Here is a 10000-nt window from a genome sequence, read left to right on the forward strand (position 1 = left end):
ATCAAACCATCAAGGAGAACATGTGGGAGAATACAAATATAATCACAAAACATGGATGGTTCGTGTCACCAATTAGAACAAAAAGATCATATTAAATACCCGGGTGTTATGATCGATAACTCATTAAGTTGGAAGTGTCACATCTCTTGAGTATCTTGCGCAATACTGGCATTGTTTCAAAATTAAGGCATTACCTTTCTATTCATGAACTCAAACAAATCTATTGTTGCAGTAGCTTAGGGCAGGGCTTATAAAACGCACCTACAAAAATTGGAAACCAAACAAAATACAGTCCTATGATTAACGTTTTTTGCAACTACATCTGGACCCTTCAGAGAAACTGCGCTCTCCCTTATCTAAATCTTCTGGACATTCTAAAAGTAAATAACGTTTACCGTTTCCACACTCTAAAATTTACTCATTTGTGGCATAAAGGGCTTCTGCCTAACGTGTTTGACAATCGATCTTTTTAAATATGCCAGCAGCCGGCATACATACTTCATACAAGAAGATATGGATCTAAGCAAGCCGCGTCCTCGAACCAACATGGGCAAACAATTAATGTTCTCGTTTCAGGTAATAGATCTCTGGTGCGATATTCTTCATAACGTGAAAGCCCTCACTACATCTTTCTTTCCTAAAGAAATCAAATGCTATTCGCTGTCAGAACAATTCTCGAAAGTAACCTGAATAGAAATTTTATTATTAACTAGAACTCAATTATGCTATAGTTCTTCTCCCCTTATCTCTCTCCTTTTTATTAAAACGAACTTAAAAGAGTCTTAGGGGCTAAATCAAAAACCTCACGGTTATTTGAACCTCTGGGCTCCAAATAATTAATTACTATTCCTTGTTATCGTATTGTAAGATTGTGATGTATATAACATTTTAAAGTGTGAGTCAATAAAGATTATTGATGTTCTTGTTGTTGGAGGTTGATTGGAAAACGAAGAACGTATTGCAAGGTGACCAAATTCGTAAACCACATACCTGGACGCTGTACGAACGATTAATCTGCATGTTTCGGAATAAAAACAATGAGCGGCAGTGATGACCCATTCCTTATGAATCAGCGCTCCGTTACACACAAGTGAACCTTACAACAAAAAGAAAAAAACATGACAATATTAATTTAAACAAACCGTGTTATCTCTCTTGCAATTTCTTGGAAAGAAAGAGACAAAGCCAGCTAAACAGTTGGGTGTCACTTGGCACGCCCATGGGCCATGGATGGTATATAGGCTCCATGACAATAGCTATTGGCAAGAAGCCCCTTAGTTTCTTCTATTCAATTGTTTATATATCCAGATTTCTCAACATGTAAAATGTGCGTCGAACTCAGAAGATTCCAGGAATTAGCATTTACTGAAACGGCAAACGCTGTCTTTCTCTTTTGAGAAGTTATTGTAGACAACTGTAGATAACAGGCAAGTAAACAGCCACAATGAAACAATTTTCCTTGGTTTGGCAAGACGAGAATTTCAGCCTCACCTTGGTCGTTTGGCCGTAAAGTCAATGACGCAGCACCACCGCGGAGAGATATCGCAGAATCGATCTACTGTACATGTGGGGCTGTGTCGGTGGGTGTCCGTTTGAAGCACGGCAGTTCCGTTGAAGTTTGGTTATATTAATCGAGTTGATAAAAGAGATTCGACTACCCTAGGGATATTATCAGCTGATTCCAATCGATATGACCAAATATCCAGGCCGTGGCGCAGGTAAAAGTGTGCTTATCAGGCCTTAGGTGCGATCACTGTGCCGTGTATTTCCAAACTGGACTCACACAACTCTTGTCAAATATCCTCTTACCGTCCCAGTAAATATTGATTTGCCGGGGCCACACGCCACTTGTTGCCTTGTTGCCATGCACATTTCGTGATCTTGGTTTGGTTACACTAATACCACATTCTGTGGGACCTATGTCATCATAAAAAACGAACTTCATGTAAGTAAATCGATCTTGGATTCTTTAGTTCTAAGATAAAGGCTCGCGAGAAATCGCCAAAACGAGTGATAATTGCTTACCCATGAGTTAATGAATATTATTATTATTATCAATAACAATGAAGCCTTACAGAAATTGAGGGTCTTTTTTTGTTTCAAGGGATGATTGGCTCATTCTGGCGTAGTGGAAAGAGCACTTGCCTCCCACAAATGTGGGCCGGATTCCATTCCCAGATTCGACGTCATGTGGGTTGAGTTTGTTGATGCTCTACGCTGCTACAACAGGTTTTTCCCTGGGTACTCAGGTTTTTCCCTCTCCTCAAAACCCATTGTTTGATTTGATTTTTATGTACAATTGGTGCCCCCGGCAGCACTGGAAGACTTGACACTTAAAAAACTTTCATCATTATTATTAATTGAATGTCTCTTTTTTTGATTGGCAAGGTGACGTAAAAACCGTCATACGTTGAGCATTCGCTCAAGATTCTACAAATCATTTTGGATTAAAGGGGCACTGCCATGAGCCGCGCATGCTCGAGTTTGTTTGCTCTCGCGCTCACGGAAAATTCTAGCCGCCATTATGGATTCACGCGTGAGTCACGTATATTCGCAGTTAATGAATTCTATGTCAAAAAAAGCGCTCAGAATTTAATATTTTCCTGTCAGGAAGAACTTTCCGGATCAATAAACGTTTGTAAATGCGAAGGTGCTTGCAGTACAAAGCGCAATCACTGTCGTTGCACGCTTCGTAGCCAGGATCGAATTTAGCTTACAGCCAGGCGTAAAAAATTCTATGCTTCAGATAAATACACTTGTGCGTGTTATTCCACTCCTTCAGGTATTCTTTGCGATCCGTTAAAGCCTTCCTTTTTCTTCCGGAGTTTCTCCTTAGTCCATCATAGCCCTCCCCAGTGGACGCCATTTTGAATTTGTGAATTCAACTTGAAAAAGTTAACCTAACAGTTTTCAAGTTTTCGCAACACGCTAGCGCATGCGCAACTCATGACAGTGTCCCTTTAAATAACGGAAATCAAGTTCGATTCGTTGTTGTCTCCCTCAAAATAACCAGCGAATGTCAAAAGCAAGGAATGGAGCCTCAGCTGATCCTTACCTCTTTTTTGTGGTAACTGTTCGCCGCACTGCATCAAATACATCTCCATAATACCTCAGAAATATCACATGACTCTTTTCTGGTTGAGAAACGACAGATGATAGTAACCGCTTGTTGGGAGTCTTTCCAATGGCAATTGCGAAAACCTGAAATGACTTTTCGCTCTCCAATAAACGCGCTGCTTTGTGATGACTCGTCCCTATGTTTAGAACTCCGGTGCTAATGACAAACATGGCCTTGTTGCTGTTGGTCTGCGTGTTAGGGACCACCCGCCGTCTTGTCATGTATATGGCCCTCACTAGGGATGTCCCGCACCCCCCGGGTTTTTTTAGTGATCCTATCTTCTTTATTACTCTGTCTGAAGGAGATGCAAAATTTAAGGCGGTGTATGGTTCGGTGTTGTATGAGACTACTGCCACACGAATGTCCCCTCTCCTGTGAACAAAAAATATATCCAGTGTAATTTTCAGCAGGATGAAGTATAACATGGCCCAAAAACTTCACTTCATTTCTTTTCAATGAGAATAATTTTAATTAGTATATAGTCACTCAGTGATCTTGGTGTTTCAAGCAATCTGATTGGTTCGCTATCTCAGAGTAATTGAGCATTGATCTTGCTTGATCCAAACAAAACAAAATGGCCGGCGTAAACTCGCCAGCATTTATGAATCGGAAATATTGAGAATACAAGATGATGCTGTGCTATAGAAGACAAAAAAGGCCACAAAATTTGGCCTGAAAGTTTTCAAAGGTAAGAGAAGAGTTCATACTTTTGCCAACCAGTGTTTGACTTCGTTTTTCCAGATAATTATTGCTGAAAATTAAACAATCTTCACGCCAACAAGTTGTTTCACTCGGAGTAATTCTCTCTTGTAGGGCTGGTCGCCCACCAAAACGAATTTCTTAGTGAAATCGAGGAATTAAAAAAATGTTTGAGAAAGTTCCACATGGTTGCAAGGAAACAAGACGGGTCATTTTACAACAAACTAACGCTCACCTCAATTAGAGCCACCATTTCAAGTGGATCCTTTACCAACTGCACTTCAATTGCCATTTCAAATGAACCTCAAAAACTTAATTTGATCGAACAGTGAAAATGTTTAACAAGCAGACTTTCGATTTAAATTGCTGATTTAAACCGTGCTAAATGACTATTTTGCTGTTTGTGACGAGGATTTTAACGAAGGTTATTTAGATTTGCTTCTGTAAGCACTTTCACGTATGCTTTGTGCCGCTTGCACGTTTTCCACGTGTGAATTAAGATGCCAATTAAGTCGACTTTGGATGGTTTTTGCTGCAATTGTTGTTGAGATCACTTCGTGAGTATATACTAAAACAATTATTCTTTTCAATCTCGGTGAACATGAAGTGGCAACTTTGCGTTGAAAAGTGGCCGCTTTGCGGCTCGGTAAATATTCTACCGCTATTCCCCTTTTTTTCAAAGAATAATTGTTAAGTGTCGATTATAAAGCAAATTGACAAAATGATTTCTACTAATTCATGCAGTATTTCAAGTATTAAGAGCTTGAATTCGAAAGCCTTTCTTTCGTTTTCCTTTTGTATTGCAAAGTTAAAATTGCATGGATTCACTGAAGGCTCTACTCACAGAACTGTAGCCGCTAGGACCCTGATAAGCTCTTGAGCAAACGTAAGTCCAATTCTACAGTCTTCCTTAGAAACGCCATTCGATCCGTCCACGAGAAAAATCACATCCAGCCCTCCACTGTAATCTACATCGAGCGAACGGCGTTTTCTTTGCTCCATTATTGCGCAAGAGCCATTTTTGCTGCATATTTGTTCAACGTTCTTTTCTATAAGATTATGACGGATGAAAGCTGTGGCTTCATTAACATCCATGACGTTTTTTTCCTGGAAATACGAAATTTTACACGTATATTATTCTAAATTTCGTCTCCGTCTTCACTGGGCCAAAAATAAATAACTGATGAATTGAAGACGTGATACGCAAAATTCATTCCTAATTGCAAAATATTCCAGGTGGAGCCAGCCAAGGTGTGACCACTGTAAATAGGAATTTCTCTTTTATGATTGTCAATAAGACAACAGTAATCTAATTCAGTATGAAACCTTGTGCGGATATCCAATTGAAAGAGACACACATTAGATACGTCGCTACGGTCTTACTTAGTGCCGCAATGGAGTTAAGAAAGGTTTGATTCCAGACAGGTCCGAGAGCCAGGGTGTTATAGTAATTATTGGTGAGACAATCGTGTTGTGTGCGAAATATGTCTCGTCAAGTCTGGGCTTAATTTCGTACCCAGATCTCCCACGGTCATACATTTCCTGTGACAGAGTGGGATCTGGGTACGAGATTAGTTTTGGCTAAGACGATGAGGTCGCAGTGACGTAAGGTCATGCATTGGCCTTGAAATGGCCAGAAACCTCTGCCTTCGCAATTCTTTTTGCAAAATCAAAATATCTGTAAGTGATCAAAACAACGTAATCTCATTCAGTCTAATAACAGGAGTAATTTGTCAGATGAAATATGATTTAATAGTTGCTTCTTCAATTTCTTTCCTCTTTCCTTTCTCCTCTGTATTTGTCTCTTTTAAGTTATCTGTGGACTGTGTTGGCATTCACGGCAGTGAGAATACCATGGGTCTGCAGCCATTTCACTCACCTACACAAAGCGGGCGCTAGTCCTTGTCCCATGTTTCTTGCACTTGCTTAACGCTGAACCATGAAGTTCGTAACCGCGGGTGCATTTGTATTCCACTGTATTAGCGGAGCTCCGGAGCACCATAGTTAAGAAAATATGGTAACCCATCGATGCGAGAAGTTTTGGTTTTATAGCCATGACGTCATCGACCATCCATACGTACGTACGTCCACCCCTCCATGTATTCCAATGTGACCAGTATCATGCTAGTTTACAGCATACATCTTTGATTTTGGACATCCATGTTTTGATCAATTGACACCTGTCAAAACAAGGTATCCGCTGACCAGTATCACGTAACCATATCGCGGACTCAAGCTTAGAGCTCACGGAGGTCAGCTTTTTTTAAGTTGTCCGCTGACCAGGTACTGGTTTTTGATTGGATTGCAGGCTCAACCCAGGTTATCTCACCTAAACACAAGCGAGGCTTCATTTTTCGCGTGCTTTCTGTGGCTCGACGCAGCTACACGGCGATACTACGTCAACTATAGTTCTTACACAGTCAACGCTTTTCGTGTTCAGGTAGAAAACGGTTTGCAAAATGTTTTCTTTCTGGATTTTTCGCTGGTTTCAATCCAGTTTGACATATCATGATAGCTGTGGTCCACACTGGCGTCTACGCAAATTTCGCTTTCGTAAACGGTCGTTGCCATTTGAAACGGTCGTTGCCATTTCTCAGAACGGTCGTTGCCATTTGAAACGGTCGATGCCATTTATAACGGTCGACTACACACTTCACTTCAAAGAAAATTAAAAGAAATAAACTAAGAAAAAATATTAACAAAAATTAAGACAAAAAAGGAAAAAAAACATTTATAAAAGAAAAACTGGAGGAAAAAAAGAGTCCGAAAATCTCAAGACTCGAACTCGGGTTCTTAGCCCTCACCCTAAACAGAACCCTAATTTTACGAGAACTCATTGCGATTACGTGTTTGTAACATAAGAGCGGATTAAAAAGCACTAGCTCGATCACATTTTAGATAAAACAAACAAGCAAAACAACTTTCCTTTATGTCCAAAAGAGTACATATAATTGTTATTTTATTCCAGTTGACAATAAAAATTCGATTTTGATTTCTGAACAAAGAAAAAACCGATTAAACCACTTTTTGAAAATAACAAACGGTTTAGGGCCCAAGGAAATAATCTGTGGAGTAACTTCTTCCACTAAGTATGAGCTATGACTGGTATTCTGTTTTGCCGTTGTCGTTCTCTTTTGTTCTCCTTTCGTTTCTTTTCTAGTCATAGGTCCTCCAGGCATCATGTAAGTAAAGTAAAGTAGACCTTATTTAACGTCGATAACTCGCAACAGTAATTCAACTGACAAACCTGAGGTCGACGGTGCGCTCATTTTACTCCCCCCTCTCCATCAGTGCTCCGTTTTACGGGTATTTAAAGCTACTTAGCTACACGGAAAGGAAAGGAGTCGAAACAAGGATGCAAGATCCGGGAATCGAACTCAGGACCTCTTGCACCAAGGCCGCGCACTAACCGACGGTGCCATCCCTGCTCCTAGAGACCTTATCAGAGCTTCTAAAGATATGCCAAAAATTGCAATACAGAGAAAAAAGCAGCTCTAAGCAAAACAGAAATAAACACTCAGCTTTAAGTTTATATCCCTCCGATGCTTGACCTGAATAACTGCGTAGCCGCCGAGAGGCTTATTTCCCTTTCGTAAACGGTCGTTGCCATTTGAAACGGTCGATGCCATTTTTTAGCTCTGAATTACACTCCTTAGGTCTAAGAACTCAAAAGGTTGCGGTTACTGGGAGTTGTGTCTCGCTGGTCATATGAGTTACGGTTCGGGTTAGGGGGAAATTTCACTAGCTTTTGTTTTCGGAAGTTTGTTTAAAGCACCTAAACGTTATTTAAGAGTTGGAGCGGATCTTGTTTGAAGTTCGTCCTTTCTTGGTTGCATTGCCGTATTTTGCCGATTCTTGTTCCAAGCCAACCCGGCGTGTTTCAATGAAGTACATCAAAATGTGAATGATCTCGTTTTCAGAGATAAAGTGGAATAAAGTACATCAGTAAAACCGTGCTCTTTTTCTACCTTGAACTGACAAAGTTTTTTTAATGGCTTCTAATTTTAGCGTGATTGCTATTAGCTGGCTATTGACAGTTGACTCTGAAATGACTTTTTTCCTTTTCCATTCGCTCGCTGAGGGTGTGCTTGTTTTCTTTTAAAACTCATGCTGTTCAAGAGAAATTCATTGCCAAACTGGTGAATTCCAAAGTAAATTTCACTCGAAAAACCGATATCGTATTCATGACTTCGTAATTCACGCGATATCGGTTTTTAGCGTAAAATGTACCGTGGAATTCACTAGTTAGGCAATGATTTTTTTCTATAGAAGAAAGCAAAGAAAATGATTTAATTATTAAAGCAGCAACCAGAAACATTAAAACGCGGACAATTTCACTAACCCTACAGGTAGTAAGAATAAGTAACCAGGGAGCTCCTCTTTTAGGCTTGGCTAAATCTAGTACATATTATAAGGAACTTAGACCGCTGATCGAGTGGGCTTCTTGTATTTAATGGTATTTCTGCCGCATTATGCCTTCCGAATATAACATTCACCTGCATAATATGAAGGTAATTGAGTACTTTAATTTCCACACCCGACAATAAGACATTCAGCTTTGACAATAAGGAGTGGGTGCTGTGAAGGGTTGGAACAGCCCCAGACAATTAAAATCACATGAGTAAATAACATGATGCTTATAAAGTCTGCGACTCCTCTGCTCTACAATCGTTACAGGAATGATCAACTTCAGGATGAAGCGTTTGTAGACTGTGTCTTTGTGATCGCTAGTCTTGCGCGATAACCGTTTTGAGTTAGTGTAGATGATCGTATGCAAAATCCCTTCAAGTTTGCAAATTTATATGGTTGAAGGTAGTTTTGCACGGACAACAATGTTCGTTAACGATTTTTTATTCTTGTAAGATACAATCGGTGGCTCCTTAGTTAAAGATACGTTGCAGCCTGCGCTGTTGTTGAAAGGTATGCCAGTGTTCAGTTCAGGAGAACCTTTTTCGGTGTGGCTGGCGTAGCTCCCAGATCTGTCAGGCTGTTTAAAATGGCGATAATTTCCTGTGCCAGGGTAGAAGTTCTGAAGAGATTTTTGCCCTACTTTCAAAATCATAGAAGTTCGTACTGGATATCAAAATATGCAATAATGTACCATCATCTTCCTGCGGCAACAGTGGTCGCCTGATTTCAAACCTATACCTTTAGCATATCATCTGCTTATACCGAATTCCTTCTCGGATGACCATAATGGAGATATCACCTAAATCACGGCCAGGCAGTTCTGATGCTTACTTTATTCTATATAAGTCATCATTATTTTGTAATCAATTATGAAATTGGGATAGCCGGTTTACAGCTGTTAGAAGGGTCCAATGAAGGGGTTTGTTTAATTCTAAAGAAACTGTGAAGCTGCGCATGCGTCGGTGGGAAGTGAGACACGAAATTGTGGTATTATACATTGTGAAAAAGATTTGTGAGCTGACGTTTCGAGCGTTAGTCCTTCGTCAGTGAGCGAATACTGAGATTCGTCATTGGCCAATGTTCATGTTAAACGCGAGAACTGATTTCTTACCGGCAGATCTCTTCACAGAGAGACTATCAAACTGCTATGTTAACCATTAAATCTGTTCAATCGGTAGAAAAAGAGCACTAGTAGAATACTCAGCCCAGCAAAAGTATGAGCTTTCAGTTAACTGTAAAGCTTCACTCGGCTAATTCTGTTCATGGTCCACTCATGGAATGAATTTGCATCTGTAGCTCATACTTCTTAGTTCTTTGTTAAATACACTCCTAAGCTAGCATATAAAGTTAATACTGTGAGGACGCTAGCCGGATCGAGCTGCTGTGTGAAGAAGTCGTTAGAAGTTATAAGGACCTCATGTAGAGAAGGACTCAGACAACTACTCCTTCCTATTTGTGGTTCACATCGCACCTTAATGCAAAATCAAATCTTATCTATCGTCAGAGCACTGGTTTTTGTTTTGAGAAAACGCTAGGTAGGGGGCTCCGTATGGGATCTCAGGGAGCAGCGTCCCTGCCCTCCCGAGCTAGTTTTTCCACCACATTTCTCAAAATCGTGGGAGAGGCTTTATAATACAATACTTTATTTCAAAATAACATACAAATACATAGTTATTGAGAAAAAGGAAACCCAGAGGTTAGCCCTATATCAAGGGTCTCCTAAAGAAAAGAGGTCATTTGAAGTCACTATAAAAAACTAGTTAATAAAAATAT

At 40.0% G+C, this 10000-nt stretch overlaps 1 pseudogene; it reads right to left on the reverse strand.

Annotated features, from left to right (window-relative positions):
* Positions 1-5819, reverse strand: part of LOC138037383 (serine protease hepsin-like) — a 10141-nt pseudogene extending 4322 nt beyond the window's left edge.
* Positions 5820-10000: the final 4181 nt, after the last annotated feature.

The sequence above is a fragment of the Montipora capricornis genome, chromosome 2, assembly GCF_036669925.1.
Source record: "Montipora capricornis isolate CH-2021 chromosome 2, ASM3666992v2, whole genome shotgun sequence".
NCBI classification, from domain to species: Eukaryota; Metazoa; Cnidaria; class Anthozoa; order Scleractinia; family Acroporidae; genus Montipora; species Montipora capricornis.